This window comes from Eleutherodactylus coqui, chromosome 2, assembly GCF_035609145.1.
Source record: "Eleutherodactylus coqui strain aEleCoq1 chromosome 2, aEleCoq1.hap1, whole genome shotgun sequence".
Classification (NCBI taxonomy): Eukaryota; Metazoa; Chordata; class Amphibia; order Anura; family Eleutherodactylidae; genus Eleutherodactylus; species Eleutherodactylus coqui.
The window spans coordinates 35,393,857-35,421,485 of NC_089838.1; positions in this window are offsets into that span (position 1 = coordinate 35,393,857).

The following is a 27,629-nucleotide window of genomic DNA, read 5'->3' on the forward strand; positions in this document are numbered from 1 at the left end:
TGCAGTTATAAAGATGGCTTAGTGTGCAGACAACTGGAAACAAGATGTCTAAATACAGATTCAGGCAAAAAGGCAAGCAGCCAAACTTAACCTGTTCACTACTGGGTCATTCACCGCTACACCTTAGTTCTTTGGTGCAGCTGCTATAATTCTGTTTGCCAGAAGGTAAACTCAGACTCCAGGGAGAGCAGCCAGTGACACGGGACAGATTCAGCCATCACAGTTTGTGAGCTTAACAAGTCTCCCCCTCCTTCTTCATGTCCAGGTTCATTTTAAAGCTGCAGCCTTTTCAATGATGTTCTTTTTTTCCTTGTTAAAGCTTTTCCTACTATTCTTACAGTAGTTGCTTTAGTACAAATTCTGGAAAATCATGCTATGTCTTATTTTCAGGGTATGTCTTATTTTCAGGGAAACAGGGTATTTAGTTGGATTCTGATATTGCCAGGTGGAGAGTCAGAAACATTTCATATTTCCGCCCTATAGTGCTAATTGGTTTTGTGCCCCAGTAAGTACCTGGTGGCTAGTTGTTTTGCGCAGCGGTGTACATAGAAGACAGGGGCTCTATAGCAAAGACTAAACAGGCCCCCATTACACTTTCTGGACTTACCACTTTGTATTATTAAATTCTTAAGCCAATTGCCCTCCGTCTTGCTTGCTAATAATGCAGTTTCTCTGGAGAGTAGAATCTGGCACAGTTTCCACTACCCAATATTAAAGGGGATGGAACCAACTTGTGGAGGGCTCCCTTTCAAGAAAAACTTCCAATGTTTCCAACTAATGTTCTAGATGACATCCATTTGCCCAACTACTCAAAAGCAATGCCTCCCTCCTGAAGAGATTCTGTTCTTGTTTCACTGCTATGACCCCACGTCACCCAGTTGTAAAAAGTTCCCTGCAGTCCCTGAACTGGGAAGAGAAGAAGTACCAAGCCGCACTCCGGTTGTTGTTTCTTTTGGGGCATCTTTTCCAGCCTCAGTGTCCACCACCTTGACCACCACTGTCAGGTCTGTGGTTACTACCCCAAGTGGTACCTCAGCGAGTGGAGAAGCCATGCACCCGAGCATCAGTACTTGACGGGCAATCTCGTCAATAGGAGCAGCAGAGCCACTGTCATTACCATCTCAATTTCCCTCACTGCTCAACCCACCTAGGTCTGGCCTGGTCGCCACAGTTGGCAGTGGTAAAGATCTTTATCTTCTTGATGTTTAGGTGAAGTTGCATCTTCTCGTTGTCTTCCTTTAGCTTCAGGATCAAAGTCTCTGCTACCAGGTCATATTGCCTGTATATCTTAGATTACTGATGGTTCTTCCACTTATTAGCAATACCCTGATCATTTAAGTCCAGCCACTTCATGATCACATCCGCATAGAGGTTAAAAAGAAAAGGAGAGAGGATACATCCTTGTCTTGTGCCCTTTTTGATCTTGAACCATTCTGTATTCCCATACCTTGCTCTCATTGTGGCTTCCTGATTGCTGTAGAGGGACGTGATCAATATAATCAGGTGCGCTGGTACTCTTACCTTCCTCAGTGCTTCCCATGCTCAACACAGTCGAAAGCCTTGGTGTAATCAATGAAACACAGATAGAGCTTCTTCTGTTCTAATTAGGCAGCAGAATTAAAATGTAACATTTCCAAAAACTTTTCACATGTCATCGTCTCATGGACTTTCCACTAAGCCCGTCTTCAGCTACCAAGCAGAGACGGAACATGGGTGAGCACTCTGTTACTTCATTCTAGCAATCATGGGGATTTTGGCACTCAGATCCCCAGCGATCACAACTTTAGACATGTTCCTATGACATGTCAAAAGCTTTATATTACACCTCAATTGTAATTGATTGACCATTTCAGTACATCCAGTCTTTTACTGTATAATCATGCGGCTTCACCAAACTTTGTTGGAGATTAGAGAACTATAATATTAATGCAAGAAATGTGGTTAAAGTGTAACTGTGCTTTTGGAAAACTCTTGACATGCTATGGAAACATGTAAAAGTTTTAATCACTGGAGGTGCTGTGACCCCCATCGACTGCTAGCACAAAGCAGCTGCAGTGCTCATCCTAGCACTATCACAGCTTGCTAGCTGGAGACGAACTCAGGGCTCAGTCACACGGGTGCTGATCCGCCCATGTTTCTGTACGATAAGACAGTCGCACCGCGTGCGGACGAATCTCCGCATGACCGGCTCCATTGCCAGTCATGTGTTCTATCTTCTGGGCGGTGCGAAGAGTCATCCGCACCTGCAGTGCATCGGTCTTATCGTGCAGAAACATGGGCAATAGAAAGTATATGGGCCTGTCTTCAGCTAATGAGCAGTGACATCACGTTCTAGCAGTCGATGGGAGTCTCATCACCTAGACCCTCTGACATATCAACATTTTTACACTTACCAGTACCAGCTCAACAGGTACTTTCATGAGAAAATGAAATGTTATGTTTTATTTGTAGACTATATAGAGAAAGCGACTTGTTATTTGTATAGTGCCAACTTATCCGCAGCACTTTCAGGTATTTTTTATTACTCATTTTATTGACCTCAGACGGAGTCCCTGAACCATGTGGGGATTGAACTCACAACCTTCACTGCATTCTGCTGCCTTAACCCTTTCCATTCCAATTTGTATCCTGGTTTTCCTAGGGGACTTAATCTTTTTCTGCCATTATACAACGGTGCTATCTGCTGGCTAAAGCCAGTACTGCATGAGGGGACACGTTGGATAGGCTCTGACAGCAGAGAGGCTGGCAATATACAGTAAGAGAACCTGGACGGACGTCTTCCAACATCGGAGCTGTACAGCCTTAAATCATCATGTCTTCAGACGTCAGACAGTGGATTGAAAAGGGTTAACACTCACACTTAACTGTGCCACACAAGCCTTAATACCTAACTAGTTAGATTTTTCTGGGTATTTATGCAAATAAAAGCCTAGCATTTATAATGGTTAGAATTTGTTAACTTCCCATGAAGATTACAGAACATTATTGGCTGATATTGAAACAAAACTGTTATTACAGGATACATTTATGGTTCTTTTCACGGATTTCCAATTTATTTTTCCAAGGACTCAAAGTACAATAACTCAGGACAAAATAATGGCCAGTAATCCCTACCACGTTACAATAGTCTTTTCCACTGCTACATTGCTCCACAGCTGCAGTCCTTTTTTTTTTTTTTTCATTTTTTTCATCCCGACCTTCAGAGAATTAGAACTTTATTTTTATTTTTCAAGTGGCATAGCTACTCGAGGGTTTGTTGTTTTCAGGACAATTTTTTTTTTAAATAGTAGCATTTAACGTACAATAAAATGTATCAGACATCTTTGAAACACTTTTTAGTGAGGTAAAAAAGAAAAAAACGCAGCTGCGCCATTTTGGGGGAGAGGTGTTCTTTTTATGCTGTTTACATTGCAATTTTTTATGTTTTTCTTAATGTAGTACTACTTAAAAAATAAAATATATTTAATAATGTGATATTTTAATAAATTGGACTTTTATGGATGCAGCAATAACAATTTTAACATTTTTTCATTCTTTTTATTTTTTTAATGGCTGGGGAAGTGTTTTTCATTTAAATAATTTTTCATATTTTTAGTCCTCATAGAGGACTTGAACTTGTGATTGTTTGATCATTTATATAGTAAAATGCAAAACTATAGTTTTGCATTATGCTGCATTGTAACAGGCATTCTATTAACATGTTCCACAGTCATGTCTTAATAAGAAAGCTATAATAGCAGCCCTGCCATTAAACCCGAACTGCACCCCACAACATCATCACAGGGGGTGCTATTCAGGACACTTCAATTCTGATCAGGGCATTTAAATGCCGTTGTCAGAATTGAGAGTGGAATTTAAAGGGTTAACAGTTGACATTGTAGTCATCTCTTATTGTGGCTGTTGTGTCCAGGTGTCAGCTGTCAAAGGCAGCAGATACCTACCATTTAGGGAGCAGGCTTGGCTTCTGAGTCCTTTCCATACAATAACACCTAACATGTGCTGTACATGTACAGCACACATAGGAAAGGGGTTAAAAATACACATTCACCTTTCATAGAGGCTCTGATTTCTTGCATTACATGTATTTTGTTTGGTACATTATAAGCAGAGTTTCGTTCAGTAACATTCCATGATACTCCGGAGCAAGGTCATACTGGGGTGCCTAGGACTCACCCGCAAAATACATTGTAAGAGCCCACAGTACAACTACATGTAAAATTGTCTGATCCCCATTCACAAATTCCTGCCTGTCACATTTCCCATAGATCTCAATGGAAAGAGAAGGTGGGGCTCAGGTGTAATACCCCAGAGTTGGGGACCCACAGGACAGTTACAGCCACTTTTTAAATGTATGTGTATATATTTGTGATTGTAAGTAATTAAGTATATCACTTTAAATAGTCAAGAAAGTGTTACATTTTAATGTTCCTACTACCTAACCTGCATGACTTTGTAGAATACACACTAGTCTACCCATAATACCTGTTAGTCACCCCAAGTTAGCCTGGGATGGAATAAAGAGTTTTCCCCTAGCTCAAGATTGGGTAAGAGGGAGAGTATAAAAGGGAGAGAGTGGGCAGAGTTAGTCAGTCCATTCTAGTAGTCTAGCCAGTTCAAAAGAGTCTGAAGGAGACCAGGGAGGAACTAGAAGACATCAGCAATAACCAGTGCAGTGGGAAGCAACATCTAAGTGTGAGTACAAAACCAAGTTATGCTAGAGAGTTAGCTGAGGAGAGAGAAGGAGGGAGAGAAATGAGAAGAAAAGGAGTGGCAAGAAATCAGGAATCGGTGTGTTATTGTAATAGTCAACGACAGGGAGAAAAGCTGGAAGTTTATAAATCCAACGTCTTGTAACAGTCCCACGAGAAGTTTTCAGAGTCCCATAGACTTGCATAGGAGAGCACGCTCTCAGGACTCTGAAAAGAGACAGATTTTTTGTGCCGCACACTGACTTCAGAGGGAGACACCACAGTGGGTGAGTATAAAAAATACATCCCCGGCTCCCTGTCACGTCCCTAACAGCAACATAACTTACTTTTCTTAACATCATCATATTAGGCCACTGGGGAACATTCATCTAGATTTTTTTTATTATTTCACAGTTTTCCATTGAAACTGGGGCATGCATAGGAACAGCATCCATAGGAAGCCCAGTCACAGGTTAAAACACCCCTTGTAGTGATATTAGGCTCTGTTAGAGCTGGGTTGGGGTCTGCTTAAACTCTGCAGTTGTGCCATTCTGGGGATCACCCGCGATCACATGATCGCTGGGTCACATACAAGAAACAGTAGTTCCGCTTCCTCTATTCTCTGCATAGCACTCATTGAGTACTATGTAGCACGTAAAAGAAAGGCCAAAGCTTCTGTCTTCTCCTCTGGGTCTTCAGCCTTTGTATGAGTGATGAACAGGTTGGTTTATTACAGATTTGAATTTGCTACACAATAGTGGGGTGAACACTTTTCAGACACATTGTATACACCACCAAGTTTTTCCTTTTTCACAATACTAAGTGTATTATGCGCTATTTGTATTGACTTGTTTCTCTAAATAGTATGAATGTCCTTTAAAAAAAGGCTTAGCTAATTCAATGGTATATATATATATAGTTAGAGCTTATAGGAAGAGAACGGCTTCTTTTGTATCTCCTATGATGATTAACACTTAGAAGGTTCCCTATTGAGGTCTTTTTTTAAGGAATGTGTTGCAAGGTAATAGCAAGCACTTCTCCTAATTCATCCCTGACCCCACGCTAGAGGAAAAAGTTTAGTAGAATTCAAATAGACCAACATGCTACAGTTCCGTCTTTATTCATTCATGTATTATATTGTGTTACCGTGCTGCATTATTACAGTGCTATTGAAAAAGTCAGATATACAACAAAAAGCATGTGTTGCTCAGGAAACCTAGCTTTTTATTATCATGTTTCATGGCCACTTCTTGGAATGCATTGCAGAAGTTACTGAACACAATATAAAATGCAAGCATGAAATAGAAGAATAAGCAAAGGCTACTGTACATCACCATTATTTTAGGTTGCGCCTCTCTGGTTTATCTTTATTGACCTCTATTCATATTTTAATTATTGTCTTGGTCCCCCAAGTTCACTTGCAGCTATATCCCATAGTAGTAAACTGAGTTTCCAAATAAAAGTTAGAAGGGAGAACTGTCTATTCTAATAAAGGGACTGATCAACAGTCAGATGATGAGTATACAGAGTAGGTGGTAGACTATGGAAGAGGTGTAATTTATGGGTTAAAAAATGCTGCACTTTAAGGGGGTTGTCCAGAGAAGTATCTTTTTAATATTTACAGCCAAATCACTTGAAACAATAAAACAAATGGGTATTAACCCTAAGTGATCCATAGTGCAGCACCACGATTCACTCAGACTCTGCTGACAGCTGAAATCAAGTGATCGCCACCAGCTAATCAGAGGTAGCAGTGTCATCACTCGTACTTCTGGCATCAGCGCTCATATCCTATTTGCCATGATGCAAGGAGTTCGGATCTGCGGCCTCTGATTGGCAGGCGGCGGCCACCTGACTTCCACTGTCAATAAAGACCGGGTTAATCACTGGTCTGCTGCGCTGGATCACCGGGGCTGAAGAGGGCAAGTACCCGTTTGGTTTATTGTTTTCAGTTATTTGGTTGCATATTTAAAAAAGCGAATTTCTAACCAAACAGCAGCTTTAGAGCTTTTTCCCATGACTTGGAACCCGACCTCGTTACTACTGGGTGAGATCACAATTAGTAACCAAGGTTACCTTAAGTCCTGTTTGTCACTCGTGATGCCATTGTTCCTTCTCCTGTGGCGGATCACCCAACTTGAAGAAAGTAGTCCGCACACAGAGGGTATTTTCTGAACAAGAACCGGGAACATTCGGTCCTGTCTGTTTACTTAAACTCTCAATGAAATAACAACAAAACAGTTCTCGCACAAAACAACTTGTACAGTGTTGAAGCAGTAAGGATTCTCGGGGCATTATGCATCCACAGTCCTAGTTATCTGTAGTATTTTTCTCCCAGCCAAACTCTCTCTGCTGCCAGAAACTCACTTTTCTCGCATACTTGTGGCTTTCTTCTCTCAGGTTACATGCATTTCTTACACTGAACTCCCACGTGTTTCCATCATGTCCAGGCTTTCTTATTCCCTAAAGGCAACTTCTAGAAGGAGGGTTCCTGATATGGCTGGGCTCAGGCATAAGTGGCAGACCATCTCTCTGCTTCCTCCATCTCTCCACTCTCCCCTCTTAACTCCTCTCTCTTCTCAACTCCAACTCACTTCTCTCTAACTTTTCACACTTCTCTCTCAACTCATCACATCACGTGGATACAGAACAATAAACAGCTGGACAGATAGATACATTTCCCAGACAACACCAGACATGATCAGATATTAACCCTTTCATGCCTGCAAACTCCAATACACATAAATCTGATGCATTCCACATTTAACCCCTTGAGTGGCACGCCCGGAAATTTTCCGGGAGGAGCTCCACTGCTCATAGCGACACAGCCCGGAAATTCCGGGCTATGTATCACTATGGGAGCTGCAGAGCACAATGCCACAAGCTGTAGCAGTGTGCTCTGCCTGCACAGACCCACACAGAGCAGTGCAAGGGCTTTGAAAAAACAGCAGAAGATATTGCCGACATGTCGGCAATGTCCTGCTTTGTTTACAAGTTGCCATAGAGACCATCGGCTTGTCAGAAGCAAGCCGATGGTCTCTGTGGCAGGGAGAGCTGGTTGTTAGCTGTCAGAGGACAGCTAGGTACTAGCTCTTACAGCAGAGATCAGAGAAAACCTCCGATCTCTGCTGTGTTAACCCTTTACATGCTGCAGTCTATGTGACTGCAGCATGTAAAGGGTTGTCACTGCAGCATGTAAAGGGCTGTCACCATCGGACCCCCGGAATGTGATCAGGGGTCCTGATGGGTCCCTGTGGAAGTCCCCTAAAGGGACAAAAAAAAAAAAATTTAAAAAAAAGTAAAAAAAAAAAAAGTTAAAAAATTATTAAAAAAATAAAAAAACACTTGTCTCCCTTTACTTTGTAAAAAATAAAAAATACAATCACACATGTGGTATCCATGCGTCGTAATGACCCAGAGAAGGAAGTTAATGCATTATTTAACTCCTTAATGACATGGCCCCTTTTTTTCTTTTTTCCCTATTTCTTTTTTTCCTCCCCCCTGTTTAAAAAATCACAACTTGTCCCGCAAAAAACAAGCCCTCATACGGCCATGTCAATGGAAAAATGAAAAAGTTATGGCTCTTGAGACGCAACTGCAAAATTAGTTGAAATTCAATGATTAGACCATTTTAAAAAACCTGCCCTGGTGGGCACGACAGGGTGGTAGGAAACCCGCCACTCAAGGGGTTAAGACAGTAATACAAGACAAACATAAAACATGTATTCTCAGGTGCTGGAGGGGACCCCAAAACTCTGGGCCACTACACATGGCACTGTGGCCATATTGCAAAAGCAAGCATATGTACCGTAACAGGTGAGGAATATGACACAAAGGTAACAATGCTGTACTGCAAGTTCAATAATGACGCTACAGAAACAAATCATACTTAAACAGTTATAAACCATGTGAGCAATGTTCCATAGCAGGAAAGACAGAATGCATCAATGGGTTCTTTTAGGATGACCACTGCAGCCAATCAGAGGCCGCAGCATCCCGCTTTGAACTCCTGGCATCGTGGTGCCAGGATGGTGAACACTGATGCCAGGTGAATGCGTAGTGACATTGCGGCCTCTGATTAGCTGCAGCGGTCACCTGACTTCTGGACAGTACTGACAGCAAGAGATTCACCAGAGCGGCTCGCTGCTTCCTGGAGGAGAAGAGAGGTGAGTATTGATTCTTTTGTTATTTTATAGCATGCTAGTCTATTTAGAAAAAAATAATTTTATACTCAGACAAACCCTCTAATTAATCACAGTCAAGTCTACCATGGCTAGAGGTAGCAAAGCACTAATTCCTGTATCTAACTGAACGGCTCCGCTACTGAAAATATGTAAATAAGTGCTTTTAGGTTTTGGTGAGCTTCCATTTAAAGCAAGTTCATTCAACTGGTAAATATATGCAATAATCTTCTAAAGCAATCTATGTCCACAAAGGAGCAATACTCTTTTAATGCAGTCTCTATCTGCACAGTAATGGGTTGACACAGTACCTTAAAGGAGATGTCCCGCGCCGAAACGGGTTTTTTTTTTTTTAACCCCCCCCCCCGTTCGGCGCGAGACAACCCCGATGCAGGGGTTAAAAAAACCACCCGCACAGCGCTTACCTGAATCCCGGCGGTCCGGCGTCTTCATACTCACCTGCTGAAGATGGCCGCCGGGATCCTCCGTCTTCGTGGACCGCAGCTCTTCTGTGCGGTCCACTGCCGATTCCAGCCTCCTGATTGGCTGGAATCGGCACGTGACGGGGCGGAGCTACACGGAGCCGCTCTCTGGCACGAGCGGCTCCATAGAAGACTGCTGAAGACCCGGACTGCGCAAGCGCGGCTAATTTGGCCATCGGAGGCCAAAAATTAGTCGGCACCATGGAGACGAGGACGCCAGCAACGGAGCAGGTAAGTAAAAAACTTTTTATAACTTCTGTATGGCTCATAATTAATGCACAATGTACATTACAAAGTGCATTATTATGGCCATACAGAAGTGTATAGACCCACTTGCTGCCTCGGGACATCTCCTTTAAGTTAAGCATTCTCCTTATGGGATCAGATGCTGCTCAATATACTGAGGGTGACCAATGAAGCTTATCTGGACACTTCAACTTTACTCCTCTGTGGTCTCTTAAGTCAGATGAGTCCTGGAACTTGTTCTCAGTGTCCTTTTAACAGCTGCATCCTTTAACTCAGTAGTGGAAATCCTCACTGAGGGCTCCTGCACACTCGCGTTTTTCCCGTACGTTTTTTTCACGCAATTTTGCTGTGTTTTTTTTTAGCAAGAAAGTCAATCGGACTTTCTAATGTTAAAAACGCACCGCACGAAAATCGCAATGCGTTTTTATATGCTCAGTCTCTAAACAATCAGCTACATGTACATAGTGCAACTTTTACATATGCAATGGTGTTTTACATATGCAAGAGGAGCAGTACTTACCTTTTTCCTGCTACCGCAATCCAGCACTGCTGCTTCTTTGTGCTCCTGGTGATTGTTGAGACAGATGATGTCACTACAAGTCATGTGATCTGTGCAGCCAATGAAAGGCTGCAGCGTCACATTCCTGAACTTCTGGCAACATGGCGCTCAGGATATAAGCGCTAATGTAGTGGGGTCCTCTCCAGAATGTTCTATGTCTGTTTCGTGTCGCTGTCTTGTCAGGGTCTTGTTTATAGAATGCACCAGATTTATGTGTATTGGATGTTTGCAGGACTGAAAGGGTTAATGTCTGGTATGTCTAGTCCTGTCTATCATTTTGCATGTATCGTTTGTGGTCATGTGATGATGCTTGATATATGTGTTTGCAAGAAAGCAATGCAAGTCAATTAGGCAGTCTGAAAGTCTTGGGACTAGAGAGTTGCAGACTCTACAGAGAGGCTGTGTGGTCGGTCTGTATGTGGAGCATGGAGGAGGCCGGGTGATTGCCTGATGCTAAGCCTGGGCCATTCAACCAAGGAATTCTTGGTACTACTGCTGAGTGCTGAGAGAGAGGAACTGCTTATTAGCGAAAAGAGGAGAAAGCTAGTGTGAGCGTTCTGCAGATGGAGAAAGTGAAAGAACCTACAGATAACTTGGACTGTGGATTGTACAAATACCCCGTGAGTTCCACCGAGATGTAATTCTTGTATGCTGTGAGTTCTGCAACTGTTATTGACAAGTTTAAGTAAATGGACAAGATCGACCATTCCCTGTTTTGTTCCAAAATATACTCTTATGGTGTTGAACTATTTTATTCATCTACAAGATACACCCCGGGAGAAGGAACGGTTGCGTCACGAATAACAACTGGACATCAGGTAACTCCTGGTTACTGTTTGCAAGCACCCCCAGCAGTAACGAGGTAGAGCTCCTTAGCTTCCCTACAGGAAGGAGATGGAGGAGTCCCATGAAAAGGTTAACAATTCCACCCCGCTGTCTCCTCGGCTGAGGGCCTGCTCCTTGGACGTTGCATCAATGCCAGGAGAATGAGCAGTGATACTCCAGCCACTGATCGGCTGCAGAGGTCACCTGACTTCCGGTGACATCATCTGTCGCAACAAACGCCAAGACCACAACGCGGATGCAGGTAAAGGGTAAGTATCACTTCTCTTATTATTTTAGCACAGGGGGCATGCTATCCAGTTACTAGACAACCCCTTTAACCACTTATGCATACACAAAATGCTGAAGTGTGAAAACGAATGTAGACAATGCTTACGTGAAGTTTGAATTGTATGGCAGAAATAAATATATAATATCCAAATATATACAAATAAATATGAATATACAAATAAATGTAGCGGCCAACACAACCAGAGAGGAATGAGCCATCATTAACACAGTGTGGATATGCCATTTACATAACACGTCACTCACTCGCCTAATATTTGTGACTCCAACTCCAGGTTCCATTTTTTATTCTTCCTCTCTAGAAGAAATGTGACAGGCTTTATGATAATTTCCCTATTGTTTTAGGGACAACAGCAAGATATAATATTGCTAATGCATTCTGCTCTGACATCCATTAGCGACTACACATTGGTGACATAAATAAGACACGGTCAGGTGATCCAGTGCAGAATTTACAGTATGACGGCACTTACATCACTCTCCTTGAGTCAAGGGTCAGAGGTCACTTGTGCTTTTACGCCCTCTTTTCTACATACATATTCTTATGGTTTATAGGTAATTTATTCTTTTTTTTTAATTCATTGCACTTTCCATTAACCTCTTCAGGCCTGTTTGCTTCTTACTCAATATCTTAATGGTCATGTACTTAATACATGCATAAAGCCTTCAATTACATTTATAGTCAATTGAAAAGTGATGACAGATGTTCTACACGTTGAAGCCAATTATTGTGATACATAACCTCCACTGACCCTATCTCCAGTTATGCTCAGATTCCTATCCATACACACAGAGCAGTATATCTATATAATGGTGTGAGTTGATAGAGCAGGAGTATATTGCCAATTTAGGCTGGCACCACACAGGCAATCGTGATTTTGCGGAGAAGAAAATCCAGGAAAAATTTGCATCTTTATTCGCTGCTGCCCGCGATAAAATGTGCACAATTTTTTAACGCATAAGTCAATGAGGTTTTGTAATGTTAAAAATGCATTGCATTGCAAATGCGCGTTTGCATCGTTGCAATGCAGTAAAAAGCAGGCTCCATAGGAATACATGGGAGATAAAAACCCGCACATTGCTGAAAGATAGAGCTTGCTGCGATTTTTTTATCCCCTCAACATCGCATTAGTGAAAACCTCGCAGATGAGAATGAATTCATTGTAAATCATTGGTTTTATATTTTGCTTTTTTACTGACTATCGCAGCAAGTGAAAGGGGCCTGATTTTTCCCGTGGACATGAGGCCTTAGGGTTCTCCGCACTATTAATTTAAATACGGGGTTATTCAAAATGACGGAGCAGATTTGGGGATTTAATTACAAACAAACTATAAAAGACAGGAACACAATCCACACATCACTGAAAAGGGGAAGGTTCCAATTAGTTAGATTTTCTGCCACATCCCAGAAAATGGAAGTAATTGTGTCTTATTTATCGTTTTATAGTCCCTGAGGTGCGTAGGCATAGACAACCTAGTTCAACAAATTTTATGTTTTTGGAATTGACATGTTGCACTCGAACAATGGATTCACGCTTAGCAAACACAAGCATTAAAAAATGATTTCTCCTATAAACTGTAAAAAAAACAAGAAACAGCCCTGCTGTGTGGTCGAAAATTGAACTTACTGATATGTCATTAAAAAAATTGGAACCTTCCTCTGTTCCGTGATGTAGGGATTGTGTACCTGTCTTTTGTAGTTTGTTAGTAATTAAGTCCCCAAATCTGCTCTTTCTTTTCGAATAACCCTGTACTTTTATCTGGATTCCTAGTTTTATGATCTCTTTGGTGTTATGAAGAATTTAAAGAAATAATTTTTTCTGTACTGTAATTTATCCATTTCATATGTAACTGAATTATGTTGTTGAGTTGTGTGGCCTGGCCTACATAGCCAGCCCAGGTGTGTAGCTTTACACCCTCCATTGATCACTGTGCCTGTGTTGTTGACCACACAAACACGTCCACATGGGCCACAACAGAGACTATTACAATCAGCAAACTGCACAGTTAAGCATAAACAATCTGTTTATACCTAAATCATCAATTACCCAATATACATTTACAATACACTATACCCTACACAGCTACCCCAAAACTATCTATCTCTGTGGAATTTATCCTTTACTCTACGGCATAAATATATACACACATTACTGAGTAAAGGCATTTCTACTGATAACGCTGGCACTTATCACACTTTCCTATATTTATACATTGGTATTTTACTCTCACCCATTCCTAAGGCTGGATTCACACGGTCTGATATGATATTTGATGCCCTTCTGATGGATTGGTTTACAATGCATCAGTGTACAGTGTACATTATCGTATTTCCATGGCGTAAAAGCGCCCGGCCAACCAAGATAGAGCATTTCGGCTGAGCACTCTTACGCCAGCGGCAGCTGCAAGGACTCCTATGGAAGCCTATGGCAGCTGCCGGAGAAAGAAGGTGGGAGGGAGTTTAGCAGCATAACTGCTAAATTCCTACTCCCTTCCCTGCTCCTCTCCGCCCCTTGCCGGCTGTTTGCAATGGGAGGCAGCAGAGCTAAGCTCAGCCCCACCCTTCCCATTGCTGGCTGTGACAAGGGGCGGAGAGGGTGCTAGAGCTTAGAACACTAGCTCCCACCCCGTTCTGCCTCCTTCTCTCCTTGCAGAGAGCAGGCGAGGAGGAGGGAAGGGGGAGAACAGTTTAGCAGAGCTAAACTGTCTCCTCCTGCCCAGTGGCATTGCGGGCTCAGCGTATATGGGCTGGGCCCATGCTGGCGGAACGGGCGCACAAAGGTTAGATTTGTGCACTTGTTCACGCGTTTTTACGTCGCTGGAGGGCGAACATAAAATGCATACGACCGTGTGAATCCAGCCTAACTGTCATATACATAACAATTTCTTGAGTAAACACATAGCGTTTACAGCTTGGCCTCTGGTTTTTCAGCTGCATAAGGCTTTATTCACACGCGTGTACATCGGCCTCCGTTTTCACGGCTGGCTGATATACACTATCATCTGATGCATTGGATTCCAACGCAGCAGATCAGAGGGGTTATTTTCCGCAGCATAAAAGTGCCTGGCCAGCCAGGATAGCGCATTACGGACGGGCGCTTTTATGATGGGCAGGAAAGATAGCCCTGGAACTATCTTTTCCACCCGGAATACGTTGGCCGCTGCATAGACTCCTATGGAAGCCTATGACAGCAGCCGGAGAAGGTAGGTGGGGAGGGAGTTTAGCAGCGTGACATTCTAAACTCCCTCCCCCTTCTCTTCTCCTCTCCACCTATTGCCAGCTGTTTCCAGTAGGAGGGGGCGGGATAGGGTGGGAGCTAGTTGCTAAGCTCCCAACCCGTCCCACCCCTTCCCATTGTTGTTTGCTGGCAAGGGCTGGAGAGGGGGCAGGAGCTTTGCACACTAGCTCCTGCCCCACCCTGCCTCCTCCCCTTGCCGAAAGCCAGCGAGGGGGCGGAAAGGGGGAAGACAGTTTAGCAGAGCTAAACTGTCTCCCCCTGCCAGATGGCATTGTGGGCTGAGTGTATATACGCTCCAGTTCACGCAATTTTACATCGCTGGCGGGCGCACGTAAAAACACCTACGCCCATGTGAAAGAGCCCTTACTAGCTATTAGTCTAATAAACACAGGAATTATGACACTTTCCTATCAACAGAACTTTTCACAGTCTTCCTAGCTAAACTCTATCAAAAATGTCATTTTTCCTAAATTCACGGGATTAAAAGTGTTTTCTAGTAAATATTATTGATAACCTCAAGACATTAACAGTTGATCAGTCCGCGTGGGACCCCGGCCAATTAACTGATGGAGTGCCCGCTGTCAGCACCACAATTCTCAGGGGTCGGAGCAGAAGCAGTTGGCTCCAACCTCTGTGTCGTGGCCGGCGCTTATAATTGTAGGCACAGCTGTCATTGATTTTAATGCTAATTGCTTGATGTAAGAGAAAAAATTGGGAAGCAATATCAGAAAGCAGACATTGACATAACTAGCGCTTATCGCACTTCCCCTTGTATCATTCGCCCATATGTTTAGGAGATGCTGAGATATATATTGTCCAGGTGATCAGAAAATGAAGCCCAGCAACTGCACATAGAAATCAATTACAATGCTGACTTGGACTGAGCGCTCTAGAGATGGTCGGCGGGCCTGCCAGCTCCCACTGGATTTCTGTAAGTCTTGCTGATTTCGAACCTGGATGCTACTGCAGCATAACAACCCTCTGGTAGAAGACTGGAAAGTAAGGGGGTTTTACAGGCTATCACTATTACCATTGCCCCACGCAGACTTCATCTACCCCTTATACTTCAGTTGTTAGCATTAACCCCTTAAGGTTCACGCCATTTTTTTTCCATTTGGCATTCTAGATCCTAAAACTTTTTTATCTTTGCATCATCATGACTGGGAGAGGCATTGCTTTTTGTCACATATGTTGAACTTTGTACTGTTTTATGGTATACTGTCATTAGATTTAATTTTTATTACTTAATTTGGGGCAAATAAATTAAAAAAAACATAAATTCTACATTTTTTTTTGCTGTTCATCATTGATCTAAATGGAGGGTATGTACTTAAAATATAGGGTTTTTTAAAATGAAAATGAAGATATGGGGGGGGGGGGTAATTTATGTCACTGTATATGTACTCTATATAATAAATTGAAATACTTTTCTAATAAAATATATTTTTTGTGTTTTTTGCCTAAAAAATTATTATTTTTTTAACTTTTCATTTTGTACTTTTTAATTTTATTTTTTATTAAAAACATGCTGACATACATCTGCATTCCAGCATATTGGGGACTATTTAAGAACACCTGGATACCAAGAGTTATAGTTTTAGCGCACATGCCACAACTGCAACCTTTATGGCTTGTACGCCATGCCCCAGCACTTTTTGAAAAAGTGGGTGGGGCCTGGATTTAGGCAGGAGGACTGCTCTGCCCGCCAATCTTTAACTATAATTATAATTATATGTCAGAAACTGGTGTAGAGTATACCAAAAACCTACTACGACTCCTTTCTGGAGTACCGTTTTCATCTGGAGCACAGAGGTGCCACGAGATTAAAGGGGTTGTCCCGCGAAAGCAAGTGGGGTTAAGCAATTCTGTATGGCCATATAAATGCACTTTGTAATATACATCGTGCATTAAATATTGGCCATACAGAAGTTATACACTTACCCCCTCCGGTGTTGGCGTCCCCGTCTCCATGGCGCCGACCGAAGCCTTCTTCTGCCTGGATTAGACGCGCTTGCGCAGTCTGCCCTCTTCTGTCCTGCTCCGGCGTGCTCGCGCTGCAGAGGTCTTCTGCGCATGCGCAGAAGACCTGAGCGGCGCAAGCACGCCGGAGTGGCCCCTTCAGCGGGACAGAAGAAGCAGACTGCGCAAGCGCGTCTAATCCAGGCAGAAGAAGGCTTCGGTCGGCGCCATGGAGACGGGACGCCAACACCGGGGGGGGGGGGGGTGTAAGTATATAACTTCTGTATGGCCAATATTTAATGCACGATGTATATTACAAAGTGCATTTATATGGCCATACAGAAGTGCTTAACCCCACTTGCTTTCACGGGACAACCCCTTTAAGCTTCTTATACATTTGTCGCTGGTAGATTGACACATGACTGATAAGTGAAAAGCTGGTCTAAGTAAATATGCCTCACTATGCTATGCCTACGCCACAAACACACACAGCTCTGCTACATACATTGTTCATCTCATACAACAGGGATCAGAAGCAGCACAGCAGTGGAGATGAAAGACCTCTGATGATGTCACAGTCATGCTCCACCGCTGATCACATGACGGTGAAATCATCCTTCATCCTTGTGCAGATTACAGACAGACCACAAACCCCTTGCATCCCCTTTTGCTATGAAATACTAATAAACACCTAGCCGGACAGCAGCCGTGTCACAGTCATGTGATCAAGGGCGGAGCATGTATCTCCCTCACAGGGGATGAAGGACTTTTGATGATGTCATGTGATCAGAGGTGGAGCATGTAAGTCACTTACAAACCCACTCACTCACCCACGCACGGATGGACAGGTCATTGTTAGTAGTTTGACAAGTATTGTAATCCCTAATAGGTAAAACCACAAGACAGCCCTGAAGACCTTTGTCAGGTTTTGACCTGTTTCTATGGTGATGTCAGTTACAATGATTAGACCACTAGGACCGACGAGCTCTACAACAATGGGGCTCACTCCCTTGCACAGTGTTGTTATAATGTTTGGTTGAAGCCCTGAAAAGATTAACTGCCAAGATTGGAGTTTTCTCAAAAGTCTATATAACAGCCCCGATCATGCAGGTGAGCAAACAGATGAAATGCACAACGTAGCGCTTCAGCAAACAACCATCCGTGATATACATTAACCCTTTCCAATCCACTGTCTGACCTCTGAAGACATTATGATTTAAGGCTGTACAGCTCTGATGTTGGAAGACGTCCCCCGGGGTTCTCTTACTGTATATTGCCAGCCTCTCTGCTGTCGGAGCCTATCCAACGTGTCACATCATGCGGTACTGGCTTTAGCCAGCATATAGCGCTGTTGTATAATGGCAGAAATAGAGTAAGCCCCCTAGGAAAACCAGGATACAAATTGGATTGGAAAGGGTTAAAGTGGTTAAAGTTGTAGTATTCTCATAATCACATCTAACATTTCTCTTAGATTGCACAAACAAAACCATTTAAGAAAAAGGTTCCTGAGTCCATAGATATTGTGGTTATATATTTGTTATTGCGTCTACTGGTCTTCTCTTCTTAGAACATCCACCTAATATGCCCAAGTGCCAATGAGAAGCCCCTACTAGTGCGCTGATTGTTATTGGCTGACTTGATGTATATCTGTGATCGTCTATAGGTCTACTGTACATGAGTGAGGACTCTCATTGGATACATTAGGTGGATGTTCTGCATTACAGGAAATAAAGAGGTGCCATAGCAAATATATAACAGCTATATCTGCATACATTTTGAAAGGATCCTAATGCGTGATCTATCAAAGAAATGTAATACTTGACAAGCCCTTTGAAGACAAAATAAAGCACCTACAGTACCTATAGCACCTTCCTTTTTTCTAATCTGTTCTTATTCTGTATTATATAATTTTCTATGTATGATGAGAGCAGCAGCTATCTTGAGCTCTATAGATTTGATTTAGATTTTATAGATTTGCTTTGAAACAGGCATCTGGACAAACGATTCGTTGACTTTTATGAAAGAATGTTGTTAGTATGCAGGGAGGTGGAGGAGGTGAGCTGTGTCTATCACCTCTTCTCAATTCTGTGATGTTATCTCCCTTCAGCTTCATAATCATAATGCAATAATCATTGTAATCCTGCCGTCTGATGATAAAAAGGGGCCTGCTGACCCTGCAGAGGTATAGCTAAAAGGCTCATGGGCCGCAGTGCAAAAGTTTATCCTGGGGCTCCCCAACTTAAATTACCCCATTAAAACAGAGATGTAACTTGAAGCTCCTACGGCTCCAATACAAAACCTATAACAGGGCCCCCAACTATAATGCTTTATTCGTAGTACTTGGCACCCTATATTGAGAAGAGAGGCCTTATGGGCCCCCTAAGGCTCCTGGGCCTGGAGGCAACTGCATCCCCTGCATCTCCTATAGTTATGCCAGTGCCACCATGTACACAGCACAAGCTGAAAAGTCATCCATGCAAAACGGTTAGTAAGCGCTCAGTGACCATTGTGAAAACTGCAAAACTGTGTTAAATTAGAAAAAAATGCAAAAAGAAAATGCAATGCCATTTTTTTTTATTGTTCCTGGAACAGATTGCAACAATGCATTAACTGTTACAATGCCGGTGTTCTTTAAAGTACACATCTGATTTAGTACTTCAGTAATAAATTAGCTGCATGGTATAAGAACTGTTTCATTTTGTGCAGGGAGTCTGCAGTCTCAGAGTATTTGCATATATACATATGTAAACATGCTAGCTGGGAGCAAGTATATAGGGAATAAAATGTGTGAAGAATGCCAAGCAGGATTGTACTCCCAGCGCAAATCATGTAATTATAAATATCTTACATTACGTCAAAGTATGGGAAGTGTTTGACATGTTAGTAAATGTTACCAAGAGCTTACTAATAATGCACTAAGATCTCGGATTTTTCCTATTTGACAGATTTTGGAATCATGAAGCATGATTTTCCAGATTAGACTACAACTCCCAGCTAAGGAAACCATATAGTTGGGGTCTACTTTGCTGCATCAGGATCTGGGCAGCTCACCATCATAGAACCCACTGTTAATGGAAAGCTCTTCCTAGCATCCTTATGCAAATAGATGATTTGCAAAGGGTTAAAAAGCAGCTCCAGGTGCAAGCATAAGGACAGAATAAAAATTTGTGTAGCTTGTTTAAAGCCCATAAAACCCATAAAGCTGAAGATTTTATTGCATATATGACTTTATACCCTAACTATCAGCTTTCTCCTTCATCCAGACACATGAATTGAATGAGCGAATGATATCCTGTGTCAATCGGAGTTTATTATTAACTGCAGCAGGACCCGTGGCTTAAGGATTTTGCACATGGGGTCGCTAATGAAAAGTTGCCTTAGCATAGATATGGCTTTCTGCCCACTCTGTTTAATACCCCCTAAATTATTCCGAAAGTTCCAGGTATTGGAAGGATCTAAAGTGCAGCAGTGATGCCATCTACTGGCTCTCTATGGTAAACCTTCGTTTTTTTCGTCAAAGAGCGGACGTTATTAAAATTAACCTTTCCCCTTATTCTCGGCTTCATGAAATTACTAGCTGACCACTTGTATTTCCGATTAATAAAAATTGGTTCATATACGGCACTTGGAGATTTCCATTGTCGTAAACTAAAAATCAGAACAATTGCAGCGGCTCTCATGGGCCTGACACAAGGTCAAGAAGACTATCCTGGTTTAATTTTCTCCATTACCCTCTTGATTCCGACTTTCCAGAGTTTTATTCACTTCTTCGTCTTCTTTTTTCCATAGACGTGTGCCTGGCTGTTTATATGTATTAAAGCAAAGATGACAATTCTGCCCCTGGCATTAAAGCATGAAGTCTATTTGTGTGTGACGGCTCTGAAGACATGGGTGGTATTCCATGGATGGGAGTCTAGCACAGTCATCGAACACGCAGTAAATTTACTATGCCTCCTGGGAATATCCTTAAGTGTCCAACAGAGACAGGGATCATTTCTAAGACTTGTTTATGAGCAGAGAAAATAAAACAGGATGAATATTAAATAGAGAAATCAGATTTATCTTCTTAAGAGCATTAAAATATGGTTATGAGTCTAGGAGAACAGAGTTATAGAGGATTCAGTGCCCATAATTCCTTCCCTTCCGCCCATATGTATATAACACAAATGGCATCAAAATTGCTCTACCCTGACGTACTTATGTATCCGTCTAAAAAGCCCAACCATATCAATTACACGTAATAGTGGGATACGTCAGAGGGGCCTGTCTGAGGTATGATAAAGGAGCACAAGGGGGTGAGTTACGGAAGCCAAAGTGCCCATAACTCCATAAGTCTCGCTTTTTATGTCCTTACTTGAGAAATATTTTTGGTTATTTTAGCAATCCACTTTGATGTAGGTTTTCGAAGGACCTCTTTAGTCATCCAACTTTGGCTTTAAAATACTTGGTGAGATTGGAAAAGATGTATTTGTACCAAGCAATAAGTCATCTCCATCCCTGATTCATTATTTCACTCTTGCGTTGACAAGTACACGTAAAGCTTCTAGGCCCTCATGAGAAATTTAAAAAGGGGTTCCTGAGCTATCACCAATCATTTACAGAACTGGTGTCATAATCTGGGGCAGATGGACCATTTGAGACCCCTCGTACTCCAGGACCCAGGTGTGACTTCAACTTCCGTATCTTCTATTCTTATTTTCTTGGTCCTACAGATGATAGGTCTCTATGATGCATTTTGTCTTGGCCGGGGCTTGAACCTATATTATTGGTGTAGAGATGCACCAGACTGCTCTTGTGGGAAATCGGACCAGAGTAATTTGTATGTATAAGCTGTTGTAGAATATTCTCCAGATAATGATTACCAATGAATATCAATTTTTCTGAAATACAGAGCAAGTCGTTAGTCCACGATCAGGTGATCTCCACCTCCCAGTGTCAATGAATGATGTCACATTTGATTACCACTGTGTGCTAGAGATTACTCACTTGACAGTAGATTAGTGCCTGGCTCAATAAAGTAACCAGAGCGATTGGGGGAGAGGGGGATTTAAGGAAAATAAAACCACAGGAGGAATTGGTAAGAGACGTGGCTATAAAAATATGCAGCCCATCCTGCTGGTCAGAAGACACGACAGATGCTCTTTAATTCCCTGCAGGGCCAACACAGGAAAAATGAAGCATTACAATAGACCGATAAAAAAAAAATTCCATCAAACTGCGAGTCCTCCAGAGCAAGCAAATAATAAAAAATAAATAAAATAAATCTTGTTATTTGTATAGCGCCAACTTATTCCGCAGAGCTTCGAAGTAATTTATTTATTATCCTCCACCAAGATGGGTACTCATTTTATCAACCTTGCAAGGATGTGAGTCAAACTTGAGCCGACTACCTAAAACATGCTGGGATTGAACTCACAACCTTCAGGTTGTGAGCGAGAGATTAGGACTGCATTTCTGCTGCCTATTAGAAGGATTTTGCCATTCAATTGGCAAGGACGTTTGCTGAAAACCAGACAGTACCATTGTAGTTTTTAATGCAGATATTTTTAAGATTTATACCGTTAAAGGGGTTGTCTCGCGCCGAAACGTTTTTTTTGTTTTTTTTTCCATAGGCCCCCTGTTCGGCGCAGGACAAACCCAAGGGATGTGTTAAAAAAAAATATATATATATATTACTTACCCGAATCCCCGCTCTGCGACGTCTTCCTTCTTCCTACTTCTTCCTTCACCAAGATGGCCGCCGGGATCTTCACCCACGATGCACTGCGGGTCTTCTCCCATGGTGCACCGTGGGCTCTGTGCGGTCCATTGCCGATTCCAGCCTCCTGATTGGCTGGAATCGGCACACGTGACGGGGCGGACCTATGATGACCAGCTCTCCGGCACGAGCGGCCCCATTCACCAGGCAGAAGACCGCACAGCGCAAGCGCGTCTAAAAACGCCGGAAGAAAGCGAAATTAGACGGATCCATGGCGTCGGGCACGCTAGCAACGGAGCAGGTAAGTGAATAACTTCTGTATGGCTCATATTTAATGCACAATGTACATTACAAAGTGCATTAATATGGCCATACAGAAGTGTATAACCCCACTTGCTGCCGCGAGACAACCCCTTTAAGGTGACAGCTTTACCAAGGTGCAGGGAGAAAACTAGTTCAACTGCTCCATTTGATAAATATCTTCTAATTAGAGGCATAACCTGTATCCTGATGTACCCCAAAGCAAAATCTATAATGGGGACCCCAGCTATAATGCTTTATTTATAGTACTGGTATTCATATATGGGGAAGAGAGACCTTATAAGCCCCTAAAGGATCCGGCTGCGCTGGCATCTTTTGCACCCATGATAATAACACCTCCAAGACTCCCTATAACTACAAAGATCTTGGAAGCATTCTTCACATAAATATATTTTTACAGACATCTGATTACTATAATAATGGTACAGGTAAATCCTTGTTAAACCTTTTCTGCCTGTACTGTTGATTAAAAATATCCTACTGTTTTATGTATAGAGCTCCTATCAAGACTTAGGTCTCTCCATGGTTACAGACAAAATAGTAACCTGCATTTACAGATGTAACACCGCTAGTGCATCTCACATGAGCAGGTTACTAATGGCTGACATGACTTGACGCAGCTATGCTATTTGCGTACCGCGGCTGCCCTACCAAATGCATTGCAGCCGCTGTGGAGTGACTGACTTACAGGCGCCAAGTGGGCTGCGCTACATCTGTACTTAATTCCTACAGTAATGAGTTACTCCACTCACTCTCCTTCTGTCTTACTGTCTCTATGTTATCAAGAGGCAGATGGAACAGAGTAACACATAACTGAAAGACCAGACTACACGGTGGCTTTGTTTGTAGTCTGTAACCATGGAGATTCACAGATCTGCATAGGAGATTATTGGTGCCTTCACACTGGCGATAAAAATCTCACGATTTTCGTGTGATGCGAGAGTGAGTGAAAACGCAGACTTATAAAACCAGAGTTTTTTAATGGTTTCCTTCACATTTACAATGTTTTCACTCATGAGATGTTGCAATAAAAAAAAATCACTGCATGTCCTATCTTTCTGTGTTTTGCGTTTTTTTAAATCTCCTATGTTCTTCCATGGAGCCTCCTTTTGACACAATGCAAAGCACAAACTTACGATTTTTGAGCGATGTGTTGAATTTTTTTTTTTTTTTTTCAAATCAATTTTTATTTAGTTTTCTCATACAAAGACATAAATCGTACAGCAGTGACAGTATTCTGAAATAACAACGACTTCTACATTAGCGTTCCCATGTCTAAGAGCTAGCTTCATAGGTGCCGCACTATCTTGAAAATGATTAGTGTATGCAGTGCTGATCTGTCATAGAAAGTAGTTCCGTCCCAAAGGGACAGCCTTAAAGCAGGCTGTACAAAGAGCATAACAACGTGAAAAACAATGAGTAACATCGTAAATTACATTTGTAAGCAAAGGGGGAGGTGAGGTGGGATTGGGCAGGAGGGTAATAGTCGGGGGTGGGGAGTGGGGGGAGGAGACCAACCTTTAGTTCGTAAAGATGTCCAAGAGCCTCAAACTCCTCCAGGGGTTCCATATCTTAATGAAATTAACGTGGGTACCCCTGTTCCAGCTCAATAATTCTTCCAGGTTATAGATCCTATCCACTCTTTCCTTCCATTGTTTCATGGTGGGGGGTGTTTCGCACCGCCACAGTGAGGGGATCAGAGCTTTTGCAGAGTCCATAAGAAAGGCCATGAGTCTGTCCCTGCGAGGCTGGAACATCGCGTTGGGCTTCCACAAGAGCAGCACTTCTGGAGTTAGCGAAAAGTTCGGCTTTATCCTACCCAGCACCCCCTCCACTCCCTCCCAGAAAGATCCCAGAGACGGGCAGCTCCACCACAAATGTAGGTAAGAACCAGCCCCTCTCTTACACCTCCAACAAATGTCTTGATCAGCTAGTTTATATGCATGGAGCCATTGCGGGGTCTTGTACCACCGCACAAGTAGCTTATAATGGGATTCCTGAGAGAGAATGCAGGGGGAAATGCCGAACGAGGTGCTTAGTATAGATTTAATCTCATCCTGGGTAAGTACTATATTCAACTCCTTTTCCCACGAGGAGATGAACGTTGGCCTACTCATAGATTGGGGGACAATATAGTTTTTGCGGATCAAAGAAATTTTCCTCAATGTAATATTTTTACTGCTCAAAGTGCACTCAAATGGTAGCAGAGGTCTAGTGGATTTGAAAGTTTTAATAAAATCCCCTAGTGTTTTGGTTAGAGAAGCCTGTTGCAGAAATGAGAATCTGTGAGCAGGCAACAACGTTTGAAGAATCTCTGTGGGGTGGAGGTGGGCCCGCGTCTGTAGGTCCCCTACACAGTATTTATCAAGTTTCTTCCACCATGAGATGGTGGCTGGATCTGATCTACAGCCCATTACCTGATGAACTAAATTAAGCGGGGTGATAGGAGATGGAGTTGGAGCTAATCTGCTCCTCAGGCCATCCCAAACCTCGCAGGGGCCTCTCAAAAGAGGATTAAAGTTCTTTGCCCTATAATTGTTTTTTTCTGGAAACCAGAGCGTTTCCATTAGTGATTTCCCGCTCTGTCCACTCGCCAGCTCTGGGAGTAAGGTGTCTTTTATCGGGTAGGCCAGGTTCATCCAATAGCTTATCTGAGCTGCTCGGTAGTAGTCTGGGATGTTAGGGAGATCAATGCCACCCTCCGCCCCCCTCCTGATCATGAGACTGTATGCCAGCCTCGGTCTTCTTTGCCTCCAGACGAAACCTGAGAAGACTGTACGCAGGGTTTTGAAATAGCTTGATGGGATGTGTATAGGAATCATTCTAATCCTATAAAGGATTATAGGAAGGACATATGTTTTTAGAATGTTCTTCCTGCCAAACCAGGAGATAGCTGGAATATCGTAAGCTCTCAAGAGGTTTTTTATTTTATTTAAAATTGGTGCAAAATTTGTTGTGAACAGATCCTCAGGTTTTTTTGTTATTGTGACCCCCAGGTAGTCCAATGACGTCTCCGACCATGTAAATGGGGAGTTCTGTTTCAGGGTTCTGAAAAGAGTTTGGGGTATAGATATATTTAATGCGGAGGACTTGTGGAAGTTTATTTTGAAGTTTGAGAATTCTCCAAATTGGTTCAAAAGTTCCACAAGTCTGGGTAGGCCCTCCTTAGGATTGGTGATTAAGAAGACTATATCATCTGCAAAAGCAGCTGAAGATAGTCTTCTATCACTTATAGATAGTCCCTTTATGTTCAGGTCCTGTCTGACTTGGGTTAAGAGAGGCTCTAGAGTTAGAATGAATAGAGAGGGGGAGAGAGGGCATCCTTGACGTATTCCGTTTTTGATTTCAAACGGTTGAGATAGTCCGTCATTTATTTTTATTCTTGCATGCGGGTTGGAGTAGAGCGAAAAAATGGCGGACACGAATTCCATGGGGAATCCAAAATTAAGTAAGACACTTCTCATGTAGGCCCAGTTGACCCTATCAAACGCCTTTTCAGCGTAAGTTCCTATAAAGGCGAGAGGGATATTATGGCGTTGGGCATACCGGGCCGCATGAAGAAGCCTATGGCAATTGTCTCTGCCCTCTCTCCCCTTCACAAACCCTGCCTGCTCCTCATTGATCAAGCGAGGGAGGAACTTCTCCAGTCTCCTAGCTAGAAGCTTCGCCCACAGCTTAGTATCAAAGTTGATAAGAGATATGGGCCTGTAATTGCCGCACATAGTAGCGTCTTTGCCTTCTTTATGGATTAATGTAAGTTGGGCTTCCTGCGCTTGTTTGGGTAGGTTAGCACCAGATAGGAGGGCATTAAAGAGGTCTGTTAGCCTTGGGACCAGGACCTGTTGAAAGGCTTTATAATAGTCCAATGTAAGGCCATCTGGGCCTGGGCTCTTGTTCGGAGGACACGAAGCTAGGAGTTCTTTTACTTCATATTGTGAGACGGGGGACAGTAGTGAACTTGCTTCGTCTTTATCCAGTTTGGGCATGTTCAGTTGTTGTAGAAAGGAGTCTATTTGCTCCCTAGTTTTGGTGGCCTCCCCTGCTGGCCTAGATCTTTGTAGATTATATAAATCTGCATAGAAGTGTTGGAACTCTTTGGCAATTTCTGGGGTAGTCTAAGCTAGCCTCCCAGAGCCAGTTTTGATAGATTTAATTAAATTTTTCATCTGCGCTTTTTTAATTAGGGACGTCATGAATTTACTGCCCTTGTTTCCCTGGGCATACACCACATGCTTCATAAATAATGTCTTTTTGTTAAACCTGGATTCCAGAGCAATACATAGTTCCCTTCTCATTTCGTCTAATTTTGCTAGGTTAGCGCTTGTTTGGGAAAGTTTGGCCGTCAGTTCTAGTGAGGCAATTTGGGTGAGCATATCATCTATTTCTTTTTGTGCCTTTTTCCTGGTCCTGGAGCCCAAGGCTATCAACAAGCCCCTGGTGAAGGCTTTGTGGGCCTCCCAAACCGTGGGGATGCCGACCTCTCCGTTCAAGTTAAGGAGGAAGTACTCCTCGATTGCTTTGGTAAGGGCCGCATTATCCTTATCAGAACTCAATAATGACGGATTGAGCCTCCATCTCCATTCTCTACTGGTATATTGAAATGGGCGCAATGTGATATGAATTGGGGCATGGTCGGAGACCGTCATTGGTTCCACTGTGGCTTTTATAAGGGACGCAAGTAGGCTAGAAGACACGAGGAGGTAGTCCAATCTCTGGTAAGAGGAGTGGACCTGGGAGAAAAAGGTAAAATCCTTCGCTGAGGGGTGAAGCAGTCGCCAGGCGTCAACCAGCCCCAGTTCCTGTATAACCCGGCCAAGTCGCCTCCGTTTTGTTTGCGGAATCTGGGATCGGCCCACCGAGGAGTCCAGCAACGGGTTCAGGGTGACATTGAAATCCCCTCCCAGGACCACATGTCCGACTGCAAAGTGCTTTAGTACATCCAATTGCTTCAGCAGCCAGGGAACCTGGTCTACATTTGGGGCATAAATATTTGCAATGGTGATTTTTGTATGTTCTATGGAGCCTTTCAGGAACAGCGCCCTTCCCTCCTTATCAGAGTACTCAGCTTCACATACGAAATTTATCGATTTGTGAATCAGCGTGGAGACCCCTTTCGAGGCAGAGG